This window comes from Dasypus novemcinctus, chromosome 2 (genome assembly GCF_030445035.2).
Source record: "Dasypus novemcinctus isolate mDasNov1 chromosome 2, mDasNov1.1.hap2, whole genome shotgun sequence".
Lineage (NCBI taxonomy): Eukaryota > Metazoa > Chordata > Mammalia > Cingulata > Dasypodidae > Dasypus > Dasypus novemcinctus.
The window spans coordinates 157,146,218-157,157,061 of NC_080674.1; the positions used below are offsets into that span (position 1 = coordinate 157,146,218).

The 10,844-nt window shown below is 33.9% G+C and overlaps 1 long non-coding RNA gene across 1 annotated transcript; it reads left to right on the forward strand.

The window, feature by feature from the left end:
- The first annotated feature begins 3,462 nt into the window (after positions 1-3,462).
- LOC131280197 (uncharacterized) lies at positions 3,463-9,580 on the forward strand. The gene is made up of 3 exons (XR_009187760.2): positions 3,463-3,628; positions 8,241-8,365; positions 9,415-9,580. It is a non-coding gene; the product is annotated as an uncharacterized lncRNA (long non-coding RNA).
- The last annotated feature ends 1,264 nt before the right edge of the window (positions 9,581-10,844 follow it).

The following is a 10,844-nucleotide window of genomic DNA, read 5'->3' on the forward strand; positions in this document are numbered from 1 at the left end:
CTGGCTCAGTGGTTAAGTGCTAGTTTCTCACATATGAGGTCCTGGGTTCAATCCCCAGCCCCCCCCCCCCACACACACACACAAAAGTGGTTTGAAATATTCCAAATTTAATGAAAACTACAAACCCACAAATTTAAGATTCCTAATAAACCCGAAATGCAAGAAACATGAAAATCCTTAGCATAGCATATAAAGCCCTTTACCGAAAGGCTCATCTCTGAATTTGAGTCTAATTATTACTCTCATTTCCATCAGTAGATCTTTGTTTTTATTAGTTTTCTTTTTTTTTTCATATTATTTCTTATTCTTAGAATACTGGAACACATTTTCTACCTGAGGAACTTCTAATAACTATGAGGTCCATGTACTAAGTGAAACCCAGCCATGACCATCACCTCCCCACCATACCTCAACCTAACCAAGGGAATGCATTTTTTTTCAGTGTTCCCATATTTATGTATAGCTCTAATCAAATTGTTTTCTTCTTTTATCTCTGAGCTTCGCTTACCCATCTTGAAATTTCCAGAGTCTAATAAAATTCTTGGCATCAGTGGGTTCCACTCAACATTTGTTTGAGAAAGAATGAAGAATGTAAATGCTATGAATCTCTTTGTTGTCACTATATTTTAGGTATTTAGCAAGACCCAAAATAGCTGGTGTTCAATTATTATTTTTGAAAGACAGGAGAAATTTTTATTGTCTAACATTTGTTGAATTGGAATGGTGGATTCATAGGTGTTTATGGGCCTCTATGTATAAGTCATTTTTCTGTGCATAGAAATACTGAAGTAAAAAAGACCCATTAGCTAATATCCTAAAGTGAATGTGCATGCATTGTGTGTATGTTTTTTGTTTTTGGGGGGGAGGTTTGGTGGTGGGAACAAATATACAAATAAACAATTAAATTAGAAAGACAATTTCAGTTATCAAAAAGCGTTATGAAAGTAATTAGACACATTTACTTGATTTAGGTTGGGTGTTTCTTGAATGGTCAGGGAAATCTTCACTGATTCCCAAATATCACTGAGCAGGTGATTTTTGGGCTGATATTTCTAGCAAGAATGAACCAGTCATTCATGTTTCAAGCAAGAAGTTGTGCAGGCAGAGGAATCAGTAAGAACAAAAGCTCAAAGGAAAGAGTGCATGATATAGTTGAGAAAGTGAAGGAAGGCAAATGTGACTGCATGACTAAAAGTTTGCCTGTGAAATACCTGTTAAAACTAAGATGTTAAATAGCATCCATCATACTTATGTTGTCTAAAATCGAGATTAAAAGAAACAGTCCCTTAATTAACATTCAGCTTAAATAACTAAGATTCTTAATTTAATGACCATCTTGAGTATGCTCATACTCTGCCTAATAAATTCCTCTACCTGAAAATCCCTCACATCAGTATTTTTATTTTCCTGGTAGTTGTGACATAAATGTTACTAATATCATGCACAGCTTGTGCAGACTGTCATACAGGTTATTGCAAGATGGAAGCTTTCTGGCCCCAAGGTTCAGCTTGGGGCAGGTCCAAAATATGCAAATTGTAAGAAAATGACTTGATTGCAATTATCACAGTGTGCTGAACAAGGAAAATTCTGGGTGTGTTACATATAACGCATTTAATTCTGCCTAAACATCATTTTTGAACGTTGTTTGTGACCGTTGAAAAAGGTCTGAAACAATCTTCTTTGGTTTTGGGTGTCTTTAAGAACTGGGGAAATAGATTTTATAATTAGGGTGGAGAATCTGGCTGACTGCTACTTCTACAGGTATTTGAATGCATGTATACAGAGGCACTTCACTTATAAATACAGCCTGTAGAACCTCCACGATGTTCTTCTATTAACATATCTCCTACAGACTTCACCAACCTCATGACCATGAAGCCATCAGCCACCCTTTTGCTTTTGGTCAGTGTAACGTATTTGTTCTTCTTTGCAGGTGAGTCTGTCTCTGTTCTCTCTCTCTCTCCCTCTCTCTAAATATATATATATATATGTAATTATGGGTCAGACTGGTGTTATTGCTAATGATGATGAATGAGGAGGAGGAGGAAGAGGAGGAGGATAAGGTTGGTCAATGATTATAGTAGTCCATCACACTTTTAATCTAGAAGGAACTTTTATTTACAAATAAGGTTCTTTAAATTTCACTATAATACTATAAGAGATACTCCATCCAACTGCGAAGACAATGGATAATGTTGCAACTTATAACATGAGATGGTCTACTTTGGGTCATAAGGATCCCAAGTCCAGGAATTCCAGACCAATTGTTTTCCCCTCAACAGTCCACAATTAACATCATAGGGATACAGATAAGCATTCTTCAAGGAAGCAATTTATATTGGAATTAGAAATTTTCATCTAATGTCCCCTGCAAGAAATTCTTTTCTAAAGAGCCTCAAAAGCCAGAATTTTCTGAGATGCTCCCATTTTCCTGAAAGCAGAGTCATTCTTACCCTCTGGGTAAGCAAATTAAAGAGATTAGATAGGTGGACAGTTAGGTGATAGAGAGTTAGACAGACAGATAAAGAGGAGAACCCAGATATCCTTGGGGAAAAGATGTAGGATACATTGAAGATGAGGTACTGTAGCGGAATGGGCTAAGGACTAGTATTTTAAGTTTTGGCTTCCAATCCTCATTCTGCTACTATTCCTTTTTTAACATCGGACAAGTCACTCTGTTTCTTTGGCTTCTGTTTCACTATATGAAAATGGAGAGTGTGAACTTTATATGCTCTGTTTTGCTTAAATCCAATGACCTTGGAGTCAAAGAATTCAGGGTTTGATTCTCAGCTCTGCTATTTACAAGCTGAATGGCCTCATTCAAGTTGTTACACCAGAGCTCAGCTTCCTTCTGTTTAAAATGGGGTTATTAGTATGATACAAAGTATGTAGGATTTAATACAATGCTTAAAATGTACAAGTCCCTCGGTAGATGGTAGCAGGTTCTGATAGTGCTAGTGGGAGTGGTAGTAAATCATATGATAATTTTAATTCTTTCAAAATTATTTTTAATGTTATTATTACAGTATTACCTTGTTAATCAGTTGTCCTGGTTATCTTTATTTATTTATTTATTTATTTATTTATTTATTTATTTATTTATTATTTTTTCGAGGGTTTTCTTTTTTCTTTATTCTTTTTAAATGTTAAATTAAAAAAAATAAGAGGCTCCCATATACCGCCTACCCCCCCGATTATCTTTTAATCAAATGGTTTCAAGATTTTAGAATTTTTAACTTTTGTCTAGTTAAAATATATGTCTCTTTGACAAAGAACACATTCAGATTTTGCCTACATTTTTCCAGGTATAGCCTCATTTTAAAGCGAACATTGAGGGAATGACCAAAAGAATTGGCTAAATGCCACATAAGTAGCAAACATAGTGAAAAGAACTTTGTACTGGTCATTTGCAACCTAGTCTGTAGCTCAGGCATGCAGTTAACAATTCTGTCCTGGTACAGCTTCCTTCCCTTTTCTGGGCTTCAGTTCCTCATCCATAAAACAAGACAGAGATAAAAAAGGACCACTAAGGCTAATTGTGGCTGTAACCTGTGATTCCTACAAGCTGTTGTGATTTATTAGTGTCTGTTTTCTCATTCTAGAGGCTGTGATCCAAGGCAGTTTTCGGGTATGTGCTTTTCTCTCTCTGGGGCCTTTTCTTACCATAACGAGGTTGTTTATAATGCTGACAATGTTGAGTTGGAAATTACTGTGCTTGTCACATTAAGATCTTCTGAGCTCATACACTGAAAAAAAGTAATAAAAGAGTTGAACTAATTTGGTTGGTTCGGTGAGAAAGTGGAATGCTGGCATGACACACTGATCTAGACAAAATGCCTTTTGTTAGTGGAGCAGATACAGTTTCCTTAATAGTGGAATAGGACCTGAAAGTTACTGCCAAGTTTACATTAAATTACCAGGTGTCACGATTCCACAAAAGGAGTTTATACTCGGTTAAAGCCTCTGACGCGTTACAACGCATTATAATACGTTATAAAAGTGTGGACTGAATATGGAAACTATGCCATTTATGTTCCAAATCAGGATAAGTTTAAGAGTGAAAATGTTACTTAGTTAGAGCAAGAAGTTAATCATAAACTGGACCATCCCAAGCAGCCCAGAAGAGATGGTCACTCTAGGTGAGAAGGACCTAGCACATAAAGTTCACTACCAGTGGTTGGTAAAATGTATATTTCTGCTCCCTGCACATACTTATTAGACCAACTGACTAATCTGGAGTCTCTAGAGATGTTAAGGCTTAGGAAACTAAATTTACCTGGCATTTTGAACTGCATTAAAATTTTAGAAAAGCGCCCTAAATTTTTTTTAACACCTCTGGGTACACAGAAAAAGTATATGCCAAACTCACAGATCTTGAACCCTTTGTAGTTTTGGTTGGCAACTAGTAATTATAAACTTTACATTCTTGAGAAGGTAATAGTAATAAAAGAGTCTATGTTCTTAAAAAAATAATTGGGTACCTTAATATACAAAAAATACATACAATAAAGCACCATAGCTTATTTTTGCCTCCTTAGTCTCCTCCGATATGGAATAGGACCTCAGTTGTTCTTTGTCTTTCATAACCTCCAATTCTCTTGAAGGGTACTAAACAGTTATTTTGTAGACTGTCCTTAAAAAATTTTAGTGTTGTCTGATATTTCTTCATGACAAAATTGAGGTTTTACCTCAACCTCTATGAAAATAAAAACAGATTTCTTTAAATAAGATCATAGTTATTCTTCTGAAAATTAATATTGCTAAAAAACAGATCATAAGTACTTTTTAAGGTCATAGCTACTTTCTTGAGTAAAATTCACTTATAAGATTTAATTAGAAATGTGATTATATTTTCTTGGAAAATAAAAACTTATTAGAAAAAAAGGAGGCACTCAGTTTTGTGGTGTAAAGAAGGAAGAAATAACACTTGTTTTTTTTTTTTTATGGAGACATGCAAAAGGGAATTCAAACAGAAACTAAACTAAACAATGAAAAGTGAGAAATTTGGGAGCATTAGAGAAGAAATGAAGGAGAATTTTTTTTTTTTTACTTAACTGTGATAAAGTAAATTTCTCCTTTCCCAACCCATAAGTATTCTGAATAATTATTTTCTGTCTCTGCAACAGAAAATATTTGAAAAAATAAACAAATTTCACTTGGTGTTGAAACTATATCATGCCAAATATTTAGATTTCACTGAGAGTTGACAGGACTAAATTACCACTTAAGTTACCATTCTTAGCATGTTTTGATACAACCTGAAATTTGATGCTCAATGCCTTTATTTCCATATGAACAATGCTAAAAGCCAGACCCTTGAGCCAAGACAATGGGGGAAGCCAAGCTACTGGGGATGATGAGAGGTTTCAGAGCCACAACCCTTTGATGCCTAGGGTGAGACTTCTAGTAGTTTTATTTGGGGACCCTGTACACCAGGTGGTGAAAATGGGATTCTGGGTTGCAGGTGGAGTTACATATCTTCCTATTGAACTGTTAGGCCTAAAAATGCCTTGTAAAGAATATTGCAGTGAAATTATGGATTCAACTTTATAATTGCATTCTTGCTATGTTGGTAATGCTAATTAATTTGAAGCATATATACACATGTCAATAGAACCTTCTTGAGAGGAGGGATATAGTATTCAATGGCTTCTAATCATCACCGTGATGTGATAGATAGAGATAAAAGGCAACACAGAAAAGCACAAATAGTGAATTACCTGAATTCTAGTTCTAACTCTTTCACATGTTGCTGTGAGACATTGGGTGAGTGCCTTCCAAAGGGAAATGAACCTCAGTGTTCCCATCTGTAAAATAAGAATATTGGATTTATTAGTTTTCAAAGAAATATCCTTTGATTAAATGAAATCAAAAGTGAAATCTCAGCAGGTAAAACTGCTAACAGATAAATGGAGACTCTCTCCAGTTGAAGTAGGAGTTAGGGGGGGACGGATAGAAGAGAGGACTGGGCACTGAAAGTACATCCTCTTTATTTTTTGAGGAAAATTTGTGAACAGGTTTATTACATTCTATCTCTTAAATTCTACAATTGAATAATTATGTGTTGCATCCACTATTCAGCAAAATTGTTAAATCATCTATTATGTGCAAGACAAAGCAGAGGATAGGAATACAAGAAAAAGTAGTCTCTGACTTTCTACTTGTTAGTTGCATTGAAAGCCTTAAAAATAACTATACTCAAATGCAGACTTTTCACTTCCAGAAATATATGCTAGGAAAGAATTGATGATGCACCAAAAATGCATTTATACAGATAACCCTGGCAGTGTTTTTTGCATTACCAAAAACAAAACAAAACATGGAAACAAATTAAATCTTTCAAAATAGAAAATTATGTAAATAATTCAACACACAGTTACAACATACAGCAACTATTCAAAATGACATTATAGAATGTATATTAACTGATAGAATATATTACAAGTTAAAAAATAATTTCATTAATTGCTAGCAATCGGGGAATTTTTTTGAAATATATATGCATAGAAAAATGTCAGGATATACACAAACAGTAATGCACATTTCTGGTAATGGATTATGGGTGATTTAAATAAATTCCTCTTATACTTCTCAGTTATTTCTAGTATTCCTATTACAATTGACCATTTTTTATATGGTGTTTAGAGAGATAGCTAGCTAATAGAGAGATGAAGAGATCATGATATAGAATAATTATATACACACATATTCTATTATCCTTTCCTTCAAGGAGTTTGCATCCACTAGAACACAAAGTAAAAAAGAACAGCGTTTTTGCACTATTGAAGGTTGGTGTCACATAATACGTTTAGGAGTTCAGAGAGGGGAGCAATCATAACCTTCAGTTTTTGTCTGAGGGTTATGAGGGAAAGTTTAAAGCATGAGATGGGATTTGAGATGTGGCTTCCAAGATGGTACAAAAGGAAAAGTTTATTCCAGAGAGAAGAAATAGTACAGAGTTGGGAAAAAGCAAAGTGATTTCAAAGGTTATTAGTGGATGAATTAGTAGGTTCTTACGTGGTCAGAGCGGTGTAATGGATAAACAGATGGACCATGGAGTTAGACTGTTCTTACTTAATCCTGGTTCTACAATTTACCTGTGTGACCTTGAACAAATTGCTTAACTTCATTAGGTCTCATTTTCCTCATCCATAAATATGTGACATTGATGTTATCTACTTCACAGGACTAATAAAAGGATTAAATGAATAATTACATTTAAAGTATGTTCTACAGTACCTGAAACACAGAAAGCACTAAAAAAGTTTGACTTTTTTTTTAACATGGGCAAAGTGGAGACAAATTTGGAAAAGTATAGAGGAGTCAAATTGCTTAGGGTTTTGAATGGCATGCAAGCTTTCTAGAATCAGTGGATAGTTGAGCAGCTCTGTGTAATACTGGTATTCTACAATCCACATTCTCCTTTTCCATCCATTGAACAATTATCTTTCAACAGTTAACTTTACTGGACTCTGACTCAAGCACTGGAACAGTAGGTGAATCAGATATGCTTTATTATCTAAAGGCGCATCTAGCCAAATAGAGTGATAACTGACATGCAAGAAGGGTATGGTTAAATTTCTCCAGGGATTCCTACAGAGAGATAAAACATTTCCACTGAGATACAAATTTATGATGAAGCAATTTCACAACCAGGATTGGAGGCCTTAAAAATTATAGTGTTTGGGATAAGAACTATTTTCATAGGAAGATACCCTAAGGAAATAATCAGAATATAGGTATTTATATATAAAGTGGTCATCCCAACTTAATTAATGTAAAAATAAAGGCAAGAACACACAGCAACAATAGAGGTTAGTAAAATAAATTATGCCACATTCATATGATGGAATATTATACCACAAAGTCATACTTTTCAGAAAATGCAAATGATATAGGAAAGGTAACTGATAAATAATAAATCGAACATATATACAGTTTGGTTCTATTTCTAATATTATATATTAAAATTCTTATATATATATATATGGAAATGCAATACATAGAGAAAAGACTGGAAGGAAATAGTATGGAATGCTGATAAGTGGTAGGTCTGGGTATTAGAACTACATGTGATTTTTATTTCTTTTTATTTTCAATAAATATTTTAATTAGAATAAAATATATATTTTTAAAAAGAATTTCTAAAAATCAGGCTAGTGTATTTCTTCAATCTTTAAGAGAGTAAATGATGCCAAATGACTTTTTTCATGAACTAAAACACTTTATTTGAATCGCAGGCCTTTTGCAGCAGCTATGAGAATCAAGCTACAGACAAAAAACCTTGTCCCACAATCCACAAACCAGTGTGTGGCACTAATGGACAAACTTACCAAAACCCCTGTGAATTCTGCAAAGCAGCTCTGTAAGCATATGAAGCAGTTATTTCAGCAGTCACCCTTACTTTGGGCCAATGGGGTATAAGGCAGGGAAATTATTCATTAAGTCTTTACTATGCTGAGTGTTTTACAAAGAATTCTTATTTAAAATAAGGCAATACTTTTATCCAGAAAGTGTAAATACCCTTTCTCAGTTGACCCTGTCTGTTCTAATCTAAGCCTTTCATGACACCATGACCCAAGAAATCTTAAGCATTTCATCATACATTTTACCTGGATATTTAATCACAGACCTAAAGATGCAAATTTGTGGATGGTATCAGTGTAAGTGGGATGGATAAAGGGTAGGAAGCAGCAGGTGGTACAAAGCAAAAAAAATTCGATAAAATCAAATTATATCAGCTATTTCTGACCACCCAATGTGTACACCTGAGATTGCATTGCATGATTCTAGAATGTTTCTAAATGTTTATTTTGTTCATAATTAGAGACATGTTTACAACTTATGGGAGGATGTAGTACCTGAATATTAAAACAAAAATGAGTCACAGAAACGATCTTGTTCTTTCATTTAATAAGGAAATAAAGAGAAGCCACAAGAGAGGAGGAAATTTTCTTTATTGACACCAAAAATTAGTGGCAGAATTAATGGTAAAATCATAACTACCATTTTTGAGCCCTGATGATGTGCCAGGCAAGACAAATGAATTTTATATGCATGGTTTCATTAAATATCCACAAGAATCTTTTTAATCATTTATATATTATTGTTATAATTTTTAAATGCATAAAATGAGATTACACAGTTTAAGTAAATTGTCCAAAGTCATAAAGAATTATATGAGAGAGTCAAGAAGTCAAGTAAGGCCTTTTGGATTATAGCTTACTTCTCCTATCATTTTATCCTAATATTTCTCATATATTCAGTGACTATATGTCTTTAAGTAAATAAATAAAAAGGAAAAACACAGAAACACAGTCTGGCATGATATTCTAGAATCATTCTGAGAAAAATCCCTGTAAGATATCTATTTCCACTGCATTTCATCTCTCTGCACTATCTTTTCTTTTTCAGGGCAGGAAATGGAAAGCTTGGTTTCAAACATGAAGGGAAATGTTGAATCTTCTGAGCCTTCAAAACTCGGAGACTTATTTTCTGATACTAGTCTCCATTGCAATGTATTTCCCACCAATGATTAAACATAAAACCAAGCAGTTTCAATAAAGTTATCTTGGCAGAATTTCTACATTGCTTTTTTTTTTTTTTTTCCAAGGCAGAATGGAGGCATTTTTGTTTGATTTGTTTAGGCTAACTTCTAGACTATCTTCACGTGAAATGATACAATTTGAAAACAAACATAGGGCCTACAACATTTCAGTGCTTATCCAATCCAGAATTCTCCAATTGGTACCTTGAATCTCAATTCTTCAGAATTTATGCAGATGAACTCCAGGAAAATAAAGTTGGATTCAAGGAAATATACATTATTTGACACAGATAAATATATTTTAGTATGTGGTATATTTGGTAAGTGTTTTTGCCCAAAAAGACATACTGAGTTTGTTTTAGTTTCCCAACTTGTTTGCTGAATCAGACAGATGAACCAGAAAAACATATGAAGTGAGACAAAATATTGGACACTTCAGTCATGGGGATAGCCAAACAGGTTCTCTGGCAACTAAATTATCTAGACTACTCATCTCTGGCTTTATCAGTATGCTGGAGTATACGACAAAAAATAAACTCTTCTAGGGGGATAAACTGTGGAAAAGCTTGGAAATATATATGCTTATTGACATGTTGTGGATTCCTAGAAATCTAGCGATAGATAAGACAAGCTTTGCATCTTCTGAGAGCTTATAGACTATTTCGAAAGAAACATAGTCCAACTAACTAAAATATATTTATATATTTCACCTGTTTTTAAATAAATCCCCATGAAAGTATTATTCTATTCATTGATTCTACAATAATTTTTAAATACCTGTGATGACCCAGATACCATCCTTAATTTAAGGAATCATGCTTTATTGGGTGGAAAAAATTTAATATATTTTTGGTCATTAATAAATCCTAAAATAAAACAAAATATGATGAAGAAAACTGGGGTGGAGTTTGAAGGGAGGGGTTACTTTGGACTGAATTCTTTAGGATGAAAAGGATTAAGGTACATGCAAATTTAAAGAAAGGGTGTTCCAAGCAAAGGAAACAATAAATACCAAACAACCACCGCCACCAACAAAAACACCTGAGATGGGAGTAAGGTTGGCATGATCAAATGAATAAGAAGAGCCAGTTCATAGAAACTTGGAAGCCAAATTAAGGAGTTTGGATTTTTTCCTAAGAGTTGTGGGAAATTATTAAAGTACATAAGACAAGACTTCATAGAAGGGATGGCATTTGAACTTGCTATGGCATATGAAAAGTTTTCCAGTTAGAGAAGGAGAGTAGTAACATTGTAGTTAGAAGAAAAACTCAAAAATTGTAAAGTGATATATTTGAGA